This window comes from Macrobrachium nipponense, chromosome 42 (genome assembly GCF_015104395.2).
Source record: "Macrobrachium nipponense isolate FS-2020 chromosome 42, ASM1510439v2, whole genome shotgun sequence".
In the NCBI taxonomy this organism is placed as follows: Eukaryota; Metazoa; Arthropoda; class Malacostraca; order Decapoda; family Palaemonidae; genus Macrobrachium; species Macrobrachium nipponense.
The window spans coordinates 32,763,694-32,776,701 of record NC_061103.1 but is presented as its reverse complement, the minus strand read 5'-3'; positions in this window follow the sequence as shown (position 1 = coordinate 32,776,701).

Here is a 13,008-nt window from a genome sequence, read left to right as displayed (position 1 = left end):
ACATGGATGTATATATTTTACAATTTTGTATTGTTGTTAAGTAAATCCCAAATTTTTCCTTATTTTACATGCATCTTTGTAATTTACTTTAATTACCATTTAAGTACTTTAAAGATTACTAACATTTTTTATTTTACTGTTTAAATAAGTTAGTTAAGTGCTTAATTTGTATGCTGTAATTGATTTACTTATATTATATCCATCATTTTAATTGTTTTTCATTGTTCCCTTTCCATCTTGTCTGTTTCTCTGGTACTCTTTCATAGGCCGACACGAGCTGAGCCCAGAAAAGGGATTTTGACGAAGGAAAAATCTATTTCTGGGTGATTGGCTCGTGTCGCCCTATGAAACCCCCCCTTTTTTATAGTTTGTTTCCCCCCTTGCAGGACAAGATGTATTTAACTGTTTTTAATTAAGGATGTCCGCTAGGGGCGCTGCTGTCCGTGGCGTCCTCTAGTAGTAGTAGTAGAGGTTGCATCGCCCGTTGGTATCAGCTCTCTCTTGGGGGGATTCTGATAGGAAGTTCTATTGGTGTTTGGCTCGTGGTAGTGTTCCACACTCGCCCCTTTATCATACCGACACTTCTTTTTAAGAGTGAGCGAGTCAGTTTTACTGACATTTTCTTAATTTTGTTTTCTCTGGTAATTTTTAGGCTAATTTTACCTAGAAAGAATGATATTAAGGATACTTTCATAGGGCGACACGAGCCACCAATCACCCAGAAATAGATTTTTCCTTCGTCAAAAATCCCTTATTTAAGCATTTACTGTATGTTCGTTATTTCCTTACATTTTTTCCCCTTATACCTTTTAATATTTTTCCAATACACTTTTCCATCAAATTCTGTGGTGCAGGATGGGTTCTCATATGATGCACATTGCTACAAAAATGTGTTTGACTGAAGAGCTACAAACAATAGTACATTATACTAATGCCAGTTGTGATCTAATACCAATTGTGATAAAAAAAATTATTGCTGCATCAGCACAGTTAAGTGTGTAGCAGATCTTTTCAATCTTCCTAAATACTACTGTATTTCTTGCTATTACTTTGGCCTGCAAGAACCCTGCCCAATATGTATTCAGTTTATTGGAGAAATGTTAAAAGCACTGTGATGATTCATTTCACAATAGTGAATGCATGTACAACATATACATTTAATATTCTTCAATAGTAGGAGCCAGGTGGATGGCATATACGTATCATCAGGATTTCAAAGGCAGTATGTTGTTCTTGTCAGGCATCTAGAGCACACGTTCCCCAGGGGATCATGTCAGGATTGCTGGGAAGAGTGATTTAGGGAAAATGATACTGCTTCATTTATACCACTGCAAGTGGCATGTTAGTGTCTGGCTACTGTTGTGTGTTGAGAATCATGCCTGGCATTATGAATCTTACAGCTCACAGGAAGTGCCCGCCTGCCTCCTAGGAATGCTACTGGATTTCTTGTCTGGAACAGGGTCTTGTTTGGGTTTATGGGTTACATAAATTGTTGGTAGGATGTGCATGTTACCATGAGGCAAAATTTGAACTATTTTCTAAGTCAGGTTTCTCCTTAGAGTGATATGTTGTGGCTGAAGGGACCAAATGGATCAACAAAGTTTTTATACCATGTCTTCCTATTCACTACAGACTATCTTCGTCAGCAGAGTTACTTGAGGCCATCAAAGGTTTACTCAGTGAAGGGAACATCTCTGTGCTAGTGTTCCAGCAGCTGAAACCATCATTATGGTGATTGACCATACCTACAGTGACCTTTATCGAGTGTCTACAGTTCAACTCAAAATCTCAGAAACAGCCTAAAATCTCCTCTAGAAACCTATATGTAATTAAAAAGCCCATTTATCACTCACCTGAGCCAAATGTAAAGCCAATAAAATGGTGTAAGAATAAGATTGCTTTGGATGGGATCTTTTCTACTTTTAATTAAGTACAATTGAGGAACTTGTTTTCTCATATCCAGAAGGCCCCTATACACAATGGTTGAGAAGTTTTGCTGCAATTCTGGAGAATGTAGATGCCTATCATCTACCTAATACAGCAACTATGGGCCCCTCCTATAGATGTATTGGTTACTCGAGCAGAATTAGGATTCAGTACCATCAGCCACAATGGGTGACTACCTCATAAAAAAAAGGGGGAAAATATAATAATAATGAAAACCTTTTGTTAGTAGACAGGAAAGAAACCTAATGAAAGAGCTGGTCCAGGTCTCTAATCCTAATAACATACAGTATTTTAATTAGGATGTCTACAGAGTAGAAAAATGCTATACCAGTGGTCCAAAAATGAACACCACCAACCAGCAAAAAGGGAAGATGATGGTAACCTTTGTTATAGAAATTTGTTAATCATGGCAAAAATGCCCAAAGTGCACATTAAAAAAATAAAATTATACATGTTAAAAACTGGGCAAGTTGTGAGTCGGAACACAGCAACATCTCTTAACTTGACCATGGCCTAAGATAAAAAGTGCCAGATTTCAGCAGGTAAAAGTTTTCCCCCCACTCACCAGCCTACCAAGATTGATCTACCTTGTTATCAAATTTCAAAGACCAGTTTCAGCTAGCACTGGAAATAGTACTCCAACAAAAGAAGCCAAAAGGCAGAGTATTCATAGGAACAAAGGTCGATCTAGGTAATAACTACACGTCTGGTATTTCTTTGGAAATTAGTTTCATATAATACTGGTTGCTTATTAAGAATTTAAAGTTATTTTTTGGGGTCGACTATAATTAACCACCAGGGGATAGTGCTAAACACAGCGAAATACATTCAACGTCCCAACCAATCCCTAGTGGCTGTCGTATTCACAGGAATGTTCCTTGCAGTCTGTGCGGAATTATTGCCTAGAATTACTGGAACAAATATCTAATTACCTTAGGAACATGAAAAATTCTTGAAATAATATTACAGTTTATTCCATTTCCTATGTTTTAAACATAGTATCTGATGTCAAAAAAGTAATCATTTTCAGCCAATGCGGTTACCCATTTAAGTAGCTAACAAAAATTATAGTGTCCCAGTAAAAATCTGGCCAATATTTACTATTCAAAATAAATGTAGACAATGGAGTTACCCATTTAGGATAATTCAAGAAATTGGGCATTTCCAGTAGATATAAATGTGATGACATTTCAAAACATATGAAGATAAATATAAACCAATAAAACCCATACAATATTTCATCGAGGAAGCATCCGGTAGATCTAGGTAATAAATCCACGTCAGATATTTCTTTGGAAATTCCAGTTTCCTGTAGTATTTGGGTTGCTTATTAAGAATTTGGGTATTTCTATATAAGCATTCCACGGCACTACACGATGGTACCAACGGTGTGATGTACCGACATATAGAGTTCAAGGGTATATAACAGCTTATTTACCAAATAAAATATTACTTTAAATTCTTGTACAGGGGGTAAAACTGCATAGAAATACTGCAACGGCCATAGTCTAGGTTGCCATGGAATAGTTATATATATTACCAGAATTTACTGCTATTTTTGGGGGGTCAACTGTAATTAACCCCTGGGAGCTAGTACTAAACACATTGGACGCCCGAATCCTTAGTGGCTTTTGTATTCAAGGGACAGTTCCTTGCAGTCCGTGCGGAGTTATTGCCTAGAATTACCAAGCATCCTAACTTAACCAAGGGTGCAAAATCCTAACTTTACTTAAGGTTGTCTTACCTTACCATTTAGGAGCTGCAATGGTATATTTATATTTTAACAGTGGACATAAACACATGAATATTAACAAATGACACATGATAACTTATGATTGGATTGCGAGAAACTCGGGATGACGGGGGGTGTCAATGCGTTAGATCTCGGGTACTAATCCGCAGCGGCCTAGACTATAGCAGTTGTAGTGTTTCTATGCAGTTTTCCTGAACAAGAATTTTAAGTAATATTTATTCGGACGACTGTAATTAAGCCCCAAGAGCCAGTACTAAACACAGCGAAATACATTGGACGCCCCAATCCCTAGTGGATGTCGTATCCGCGGTTACGTTCCTTGCAGTCCGTGCGGAACGGAACTATTCTGTAGAATTACCACTGCAAGGAACGTAACCATGTAGACGACATCCATTAGGGATTGGGGCGTCCAATGTATTTCGCCGTGTTTAGTACTGGCCCCTGGGGGGTTAATTACAGTCGTCCGAATACTAAATATTACTTAAAATTCTTGTTCAGGAGGTAAAACTGCATAGAAAAACTGCAACTGCCATAGTCTAGGCTGCCGCGGAAAAGTACCCTAGATTTACCGTCAATGCTGCCACAAGTTCCATGGTCCTAGGACCTAATACCTATATTAGGTTAGGATGTATCCTAGTAGCCCCTTTTGACTATAAGGAGTTATTTGGTAAGGACGAAGTAGCAATAGGCCTATACCCCTTTAGATAGACAATTAAATTAGGTAATACTTCAGAAGCACTCCGCACTGGATATTAAAATAAATAATCACCTACATGGAAAGAGCATGTGGAAAGCAATATAAAAAGTATAGTCATTATATGAGAGATGAGAGATTGAACGGGGTGGAATTAAATGAGCTTGATAAGTTTTTACCTCGAATTTTTCCTGAGTCGGGAGAGGTGTTTCCTTTACGGTAATGTTTACTTTTAATGAGCCCTCTAACTTACTCTCTTACGCAAACAAAATCAGTTCCAGTTACTCATTATTGGCTGAGAGGTGTGACATCGTTATGCCGTCATGGGTTTCATAACCAATTACGAACGACTTTAGTCGAAAACTAAGTTTCACTAGCATTTCAGCGGAGTAATAAAGTTACCTGTTCAGTGTCCACAGGCATCCTTGTTTGACTGAATACTCAAATAATGAAGCAAAAAATGAAATTTTCATTATTAAAATGAAGTTTTATTGTATACTTACCGAACAATTATAGAGCCGTGATTTCCACGAGCGGCAGGATACTAAATTCAAATTTAGCGCGTCGGCGTCGCCAACACTGGTGGTGATGACGTCATCTCCCTCCACTCGCGGGAGAACCAGGTACAACTGCCCAGGTGAATCCAATTCTTTCTGCCGTCCGTCCACCTAAGGGGAGGAGGGTGGGTATAATCATAATTGTTCAGTTAAGTTATCCAATAAAACTTCATTTTAATAATGAAAATTTCATTTTTATTGTAGTGTCTTACCGAACAATTATAGAGCTGATTACACATTTATGGGAAGGTGGGATTCAGTGGACCACTAGTATTTTTAAATGGTTACATTTATTGCAATACCAGTAAACACTCAAGGTGTCTGTTGTACCTTACCTTATAAGAGAGCTACAGCAGACTGTTACTTACTGCCTCTGGTCGGTGCTCTTCTTACTATTGTAGAGGAATTGGAATTTGACCAAAGTTAGCCTCTACAGGAGTGGAATCCTTCCGTAGTTCAAGCGAGTCAAGGCTGACTGACGGAGGATAGTAACAACAAAGATTGCCCTTGCCCTGGGCTAAGACCAGAAATTCAATCATACAAAACATTTGTCACCAACACCAGATTTAAAAACATATATACCCAACCATTGTAAAATCTGACCTAACAGACTGGTGAGTATCCCAGGTACTCAGTACCCCCAGCTTCCCTTGAACTCGACAACCTATTCAAGGTGAAAAGTTAGCATAGAGGTGACGACCCCTGTGCCGTTTCTCCCAACACCATGCCAGAAACCGCCACCGGACCTAACGTTTTACAATTCTCGAAAACCGTTTCTATCTCTTTGAGATAATGACTCGCAAAAAACCGAATTCGATCTCCAGAACGTGCTCTGAAGAATCGAAGCTAAAGATAAATTCTTTCTGAATGCTAAAGAAGTTGCCACTGCTCTAACCTCGTGAGCTTAACTCTCAGAACGGAAAGATTGTCGTTCTCGGACTGCGAGTGAGCTTCCCTGATAAGCTCTCTAATAAAGAACGATATAGCATTCTTAGAAAGAGGACGAGAGGGATTTTGAACCGAGGTCCAGAGCTTAGAAGATTGTCCTCTAATACCCTTAGTGGCAAACAGATACTGCTTAATAGCCCTGACTGGACATAAGAGCCTTTCTTCCTCCTCATGTCCAACCAAATCGGATAAGTTCCTTACCACAAAACTCCTCGGCCAAGGATTAGAAGGATTCTCATTTTTGGCTAGAAAGGTCAAAGATACCGAAAATACAGCATTGCCTTGAGAGAAACCGACTCTTTTGTCTATAGCGTGCAATTCGCTGACACGCTTAGCAGAAGCTATTGCAATAAGAAAGAGTGCCTTCTTAGTCAAGTTCCTGAGTGAAGCCGACTTCAAAGGCTCAAACGGTGGCCCCATGAGGAACTTAAGCACCACATCTAAGTTCCAAGCCACTGTATCTTGCGGGAGCTTAGTGGTTTCGAAAAGACCTAATGAGGTCCGACAGATCTGAATTGGAGGAAATATCCAAACCTCGATGTCGAAAAACCGAAGAGAGCATGGCTCTATATCCTCTGATCGTCGAAGGAGCCAGTTTCTTAGAGTTTCCTAAAGAAATAGAAGAAAATCTGCTATTTCTGTTAAGAGGTGCGCGAAGTAGAGACTTTAGCACTTCTACACCACTCTCTGAAGATTCTCCACTTCCCTTGATAGAGTTTGTTAGAAGACTCTCTCCTACAACGAGCGATAGCTTCTGCAGCTCTTCTTGAAAATCCTTTCGCTCTGACAAGATTCCGGACAGTCTGAACCCTGTCAGAGCTAGAGCGGACAAGTTTTGGTGGAACCTCTTGAAGTGAGGTTGTTTGAGAAGCCACTTCTCTGGAGGAAGAAGTCTGGGGAAGTCTACTAACAACTGGAGAAGGTCCGGGAACCACTCTTTCCTGGGCCAAAAGGGAGCGATTAACGTTAGCGTTACATTGCTGTGCGACATGAACTGTTCAGCACCTCTCTTATTAGACCGAACGGAGGAATGCATAAGCTTCCAGACCCGACCAATCCAACAGCATTGCGTCCACCGACCAAGCTAGAGGATCTGGGACTGGAGAACAAAAGAGAGGAAGACGGTTGTTCCTTGATGTCGCGAACAGGTCTATTGACGGTCGTCCCCAAAGGCGCCAAAGTTTCTGACAAAATCTTGTTGTCCAAAGTCCACTCCAGAGGTAACACTTGCTGTTGACGACTTAACTCGTCCGCCAGGACGTTCATCTTTCCTGGAACAAATCTCGGACTAGCTGGAACCTTCGCTTTCGTTTGACCACAGGAGGAGATCCTTGGCTACTTCGTACAGAGAGAAAGACTGAGTCCCCCCCTGTTTCCGCACGTACGAAAGAGCCGTGGAGTTGTCGGAATGCACTGCCACTACTCGACCTTCTACTAAGCTCCGAAACTGTCTGAGCCCCAAGAAAATTGCTAACAGTTCCTTTACATTTATGTGGAACTTCTTCTCCTTCTCCGACCAAGCTCCTGAAGTCCGTTGATTTCCCAGTAGGGCTCCCCAACCTGTGTCCGATGCGTCGGAAAAGAACTGTAGGTTCGGGAGGATGGGTCGTAAATCTAACCCTTCTTCCAACCTTGCTCGAGAGAGCCACCACCTTAGGTCCTCTTTTATTTGATCTGTGACAGGAAAGGTAATCGAGTCTGGTTGTGTCTTCCTGCACCAAGAGGCTCTCAGGAAAAACTGCAGAGGTCTCATGTGCAGTCTTCCCAACGTCACAAATTTCTCCACTGACGTCAATTTGCCCAGGAGCCTCATCCACTGATTGGCAGAACTTACCTTTTTGTCCAAGAACTCCTGAACTGTCTCCAGACAGCCTTGGACCCTCTTCGGGACAGAAAAGCCCGAAAAACTTGAGCATTCAGAATCATCCCCAAATAAAGGATGCTCTGAGATGGAACCAACTGGGACTTCTGTTTGTTGACCAGAATTCCTAACTTTCTGGCAAGATCCAGAGTTGTTCCAAGGTCCTTCATGCACCGACTCTCTGATTCCGACCGGAGAAGCCAATCGTCCAGATAGAGGGAGATTCTTACTCCTAATATGTGCAGCCAGCTTCCTATCGGGGATAGAACCCTGGTGAAAACTTGAGGAGCGGTCGCTAGTCCGAAGCAAAGCGCCCGAAACTGAAACACCTTGCCTTCGAACATGAACCTCAGGTACTTCCGAGATTTCGCGATGTATCGAATGTGAAAATAAGCGTCTTGCATGTCCAGAGAGACCATCCAATCCCCCTGTCTGATGGACTCCAGAACCGACCGAGTGGTCTCCATATGAAATTTTGTTTTCTGGACATGCAAGTTCAGGGCGCTCACATCCAAAACCGGCCTCCAGCCCCCTGATGACTTGGGAACTACAAAAAGGCGATTGTAAAAGCCTGGAGGAAATCCCCTTCTATCTGTTCTATCGCTTCTTTGAGAACAAGCGCTTCCACTTCTGCGGCTAGCGCCAGAAATTTGTCTGAGCCCGGAGAGTATGCCTGGAATGGAATTGGCACAGGTGAGAGCGAGGGAGGTGAAACGAGAGGAATACGATAGCCGAACTTGAGTACTTGCACTACCCAGGCTTCTGCTCCTCTGTTTTCCCATTCCTCCCAAAACAGAGCCAGCCTGGCTCCCACTGGTGCATGAAGAGCCGAGCTTTCATTTGGAAGGTTTGTTAACCTTGGCCGAGGCCTTAGACTGAGGTCGCAAATTCGACTTCGGCCCGAAAGAGAGCGCTTGGGTTTTCTCCCTCGAAAAGGCGCTTGGGCCGGAGAGGAGAAACCGAAGGAACAGTCTCCACAGGAGCTTTAGGTCTCTTAGTAGACTGTGCCAGTAAATCCGAAGTAGATTTCTTATCTAGCGCAGACGAAATTGACAACACTACATCGTCTGGAAAGAGGTTATCTTTCACAAAAGGAGCAAACAAGAGAGCAGACTTCTGTTGGGACGTAACCCTTTTAGAAGCAAAGGAGCACCAAAGTTGCCTTTTCTTAAGGGTACCAAAGGCGATGAGCGAAGCTAACTCATCACATCCATCCCTAATGGATTTGTCCGCACAGGACAGAACACCAATCCAATCCTCCGCTAACTCCTGAGAAAGAGAAGGACAGTCTTCGATCTTGGCCGCTAAAGCGCCAATAGTCCAATCAAGGAAGCTAAAGACTTCCAAAAGTTTAAATTGATTCTTTACAACGTGGTCCAACTCAGGCGCTGTAAAGAAAACTTTCGCTGCGGCGAAAGCAGATCTTCTAGAGGAGTCGATTAAACTGGAGAAGTCTCCCTGGGAGGAGGCAGAAGAAACCTCCCAGAGAAGGAGCTTCCCCCAGTTACATAAAACCTATACCTCTTACGAAGCAACTTAGAGGGAGGGTAAGCAAAAAAGAGCCTTCCCTAAGTCTCTTTTCATAGACATCCATTTCTCCGTCTCTTTCAACGAATGTCTAACCGCTTTAGATAGAACAGTTTTTGGGAGGAGAGGGTCTGAAGTTTTCCTCCTCATCAAAAAAGTCGAAGTTGGGGAGCGCGGAGCCGCTTTCTCAAAATAATCTGGATAAGATACCAGAAGAAATCTAAGGAGACGTGAATAACACGAGAGGTGATGTGAATCCTCCTCCTCTACTTCTTCTTCATTCTCCGATACCGCCGAAGAAGTAGACGGAACTACAACCTGATCTGAAGGTTTCGAACCACCCTTGGACTCATTCATCCAGTTGGTTAACATCCTCTAACTGCTTGCGCAAAGGCGCCAGAGACGAATCAAAAACAGTTAACGTAGGCTTGGAAGAGCCTAAATGTTCAGCAGGAGGCGGAAAAAACTACTTGCGCCTCGCTTGGAGCCGCCAAAATTCGAGGCGAAACAGGCGCATCAGGCGTAACAGACTAAAAAGCGCCTAAAGAAACACCCTTAGAACTGCTAGCTACAGCGCTAAAACCACAATCTCTACTAGTTAGATTGGAGCCGAAAAAGGCACAGATTGAGGCGACGAACGAGCCGCTAACGGCCGAGGCGCAACCCTACTCTCAAGCTCCTTATACCGCTTGACTGGAGGAGGCGAAGAATCGGCGCCTGAACGCCTCTTTAAGGGACGCGAAACGGGCGAATCTCGCCAAGAGCGCCGTGTGACCGGAGACGAATCGCTTGAATCATTTGAAAGGCGTCTGACCGCAACACCTTTCCAACGCTTAACCGAGCCCTGTTGAGGCGCAACAGGCTCAACAAGAGAGGCGCCTGTCTGTGGGCAAATCCCGATCGACTCCCTTGGACTTCCGGTATGTCTTCTCCCCGGTGCGGGGAGCTGGACAGTGACCTTTGTCTAGGAGACGTGTCAGGACAGACAGACGCACCCTCAACTACACTCTTACCTGAAGCCGCTTTCACCAAAAACGTCTTAACTGAATTACCAAGTTGCAAAACCGTATTCGCTAGTACCGAAAATTTCTGATCTAACCTCGATTCCAGACTGGCAATGGTGTCGGAAGAAACTACACGGGAAGCCGGAGAAGTGGGATTAGTAGGAGGAATAGGAGGTGTAGTTAAAGGAGACATAACAATTTGAGGAGAAACAGAAGGAACAGATGCATCGCAAGACGAGGCAGAGCTAAGTCTACTTTCCCTAAGCGCTGCTTTTCTAATTCTGTCTTTAGCTAATTTCTCCGAGTATGAACTAAAAAACTTCCATTGAGAATCAGTCCAATCACTACACTCGTTACATGTTCGATCTGCTGAACAAACCTGTCCCCTACACTTAACACATTTAGTGTGAGAATCATACTCTAATTTGGATAATCTAGTTTTACATCCTGAGATGCAAAACCTAACTCCCGACGGACTAGAATCCGACATGGCAACGCCTAAATAAAAAGCAAAATAACAAAAACGCCAAAAAGAGTACTTCACAATTCCGAAGATCAAATCCACAAGAAAAAAGCGAAGCAAAGTCATCCAACCGCACCGACCACCGATGTTCACCGGACGCCGGCAGGAAAAGAATTGGATTCACCTGGGCAGTTGTACCTGGTTCTCCCGCGAGTGGAGGGAGATGACGTCATCACCACCAGTGTTGGCGACGCCGACGCGCTAAATTTGAATTTAGTATCCTGCCGCTCGTGGAAATCACGGCTCTATAATTGTTCGGTAAGACACTACAATAAAACCGGCATTTTCTCTTCCTGTAGCTATGGCAGAGGCAGTGGCTGGCCCTTCTGGCATTAATTTTGACAGAGACCTTCGATTTCCTACCGATTGTTTGCAGTACAATGTGGGTTACGGTGAATTTTATCATTATTTGTCTAGTGGTGGTAAAGAAGTTGTGATTGAATATGCTCAAAGACATAATTTAATTCTAAAGCAAAAAACTGCGAGTGTTGTGGAGCTATTTGTCGGATCGACTACAACAGGAACGCCTTTAGGTGTGATTGCTCTGTAGTGACGAAAGGACGTCGGCGTAACTATGTAATTTAATTTAGTGTTTCCTTGTCTAAAGGAACGTGGTTTGAAAAATCCCATTTCTGTTTTGAAGTTAATCTAAAGTTTAAGTTATGGTGTAGTCCTAACTTTTCTTATAACTTAGCTGAAGGGGAATTGCAGCTTTCCCAAGCGACAATATGTGATTGGGCTTCATTTTGCCGAGAGGTGGCAATAAGTTGGGTTTTCAGAAATAGTGGTAAGATTGGTGGTGTGGGCCTAACTGTTGAGGTCGACGAATCTAAATTTGGGAAGAGAAAATATAAAGTTGGTAGGGTTATTGATGGGCAGTGGGTGTTTGGTGGTATATGTCGTGAAACAAGGCAATGTTTTTTAGTGCCAGTAAAGCTTAGGTCAGCAGAAACATTACTGCCCATTTTATACAGGAATTTATTGAGCCTGGTACGACAATAGTGAGCGACTGATGGAAGGCTTATAATTGCTTACAGGAGTTAGGGTACCAGCACTTGGAAGTGAACCACTCCGTAAATTTTGTGGATCCTGTGACCCTTGCGCGCACAAATACCATAGAAAGAAGGTGGAGGGATGTGAAGAGCTTGGTCCCAAAATATGGATGACGGAGACAGAGTTGGGTAGGATATCTAGGGTAAAAAACCGCATGGTACAGGGGTGGACCATGTACGATCAATGTGTACAACCCCAAAAAAAGTACATTATAACGCGTCCTGACACCGGAGTAGAGGTCTTTAGTTCCGTTTCTCACCAACAACAAGTCGCGACTGATGCCCATCTCCGATGTCAGGACGCATTATAATGTACTTTCTTTGGGGTTGTTCACACTGATCATACATGGTCCACCCCTGTACCATGCGGTTTTTTTTACCCTATGTGCAACATATTTTAAGCTGTTCTACAATGACTACAAATACGCCTACATTATTTTCTATTGGAAGCTGCATTATTACTATATCCTCCAACTCCATAATATTTTGGGAGGGGGGTCGCAGGGGGAGCAATTCCCCCCTCACAAGGTGAGTATACAGCCTCTAAGTTAGGTTAGGTAGGGTATGTTAGGTTAGCTGGTGATCTTTTCTTTATTATACTATGTATTTGTTTATTATTGCTGTAAAGCACTCCTTTCTGGTATTTCCCCACCCAAAACCCCCGATTCCCAACTGGGGGGGAACCGCCCCCAAGCTTGTTGGGTGGAAAAGGGGGTTAAAATAACATTTCATCAAGAAAACAAGATGAGATTCACTGAAAACACCATTAAATGAAGGATTGTTAATTGTCTTTTAGAAACTGGTGATGCGGCTTGCTTCTGAAGAATTACCTTAAATTATTTGGTAGGGTGGAATAGCCCTACGCCTAAAGCCTAACCATTTAATAAGGAACTTATTTAGTAAGGTTGGAATAGGCCTAGCCCTACATCCCTTCAGGCTAATTGCCTTGATATACCAAAGGATTAAACTTCATAATTCCTAATAAATTCTACTAATTACAATCAAGAGCCATTATTTTTTTCGACTACACCCACCAAAATATAAAACAGCATATAAAAAAGGCAACTTAATGTATAGAATAAGACTACTAAATGGCGAATGACCTTGATTACCTAGGTTAATTGAGTTAGCAGCGTTACTCA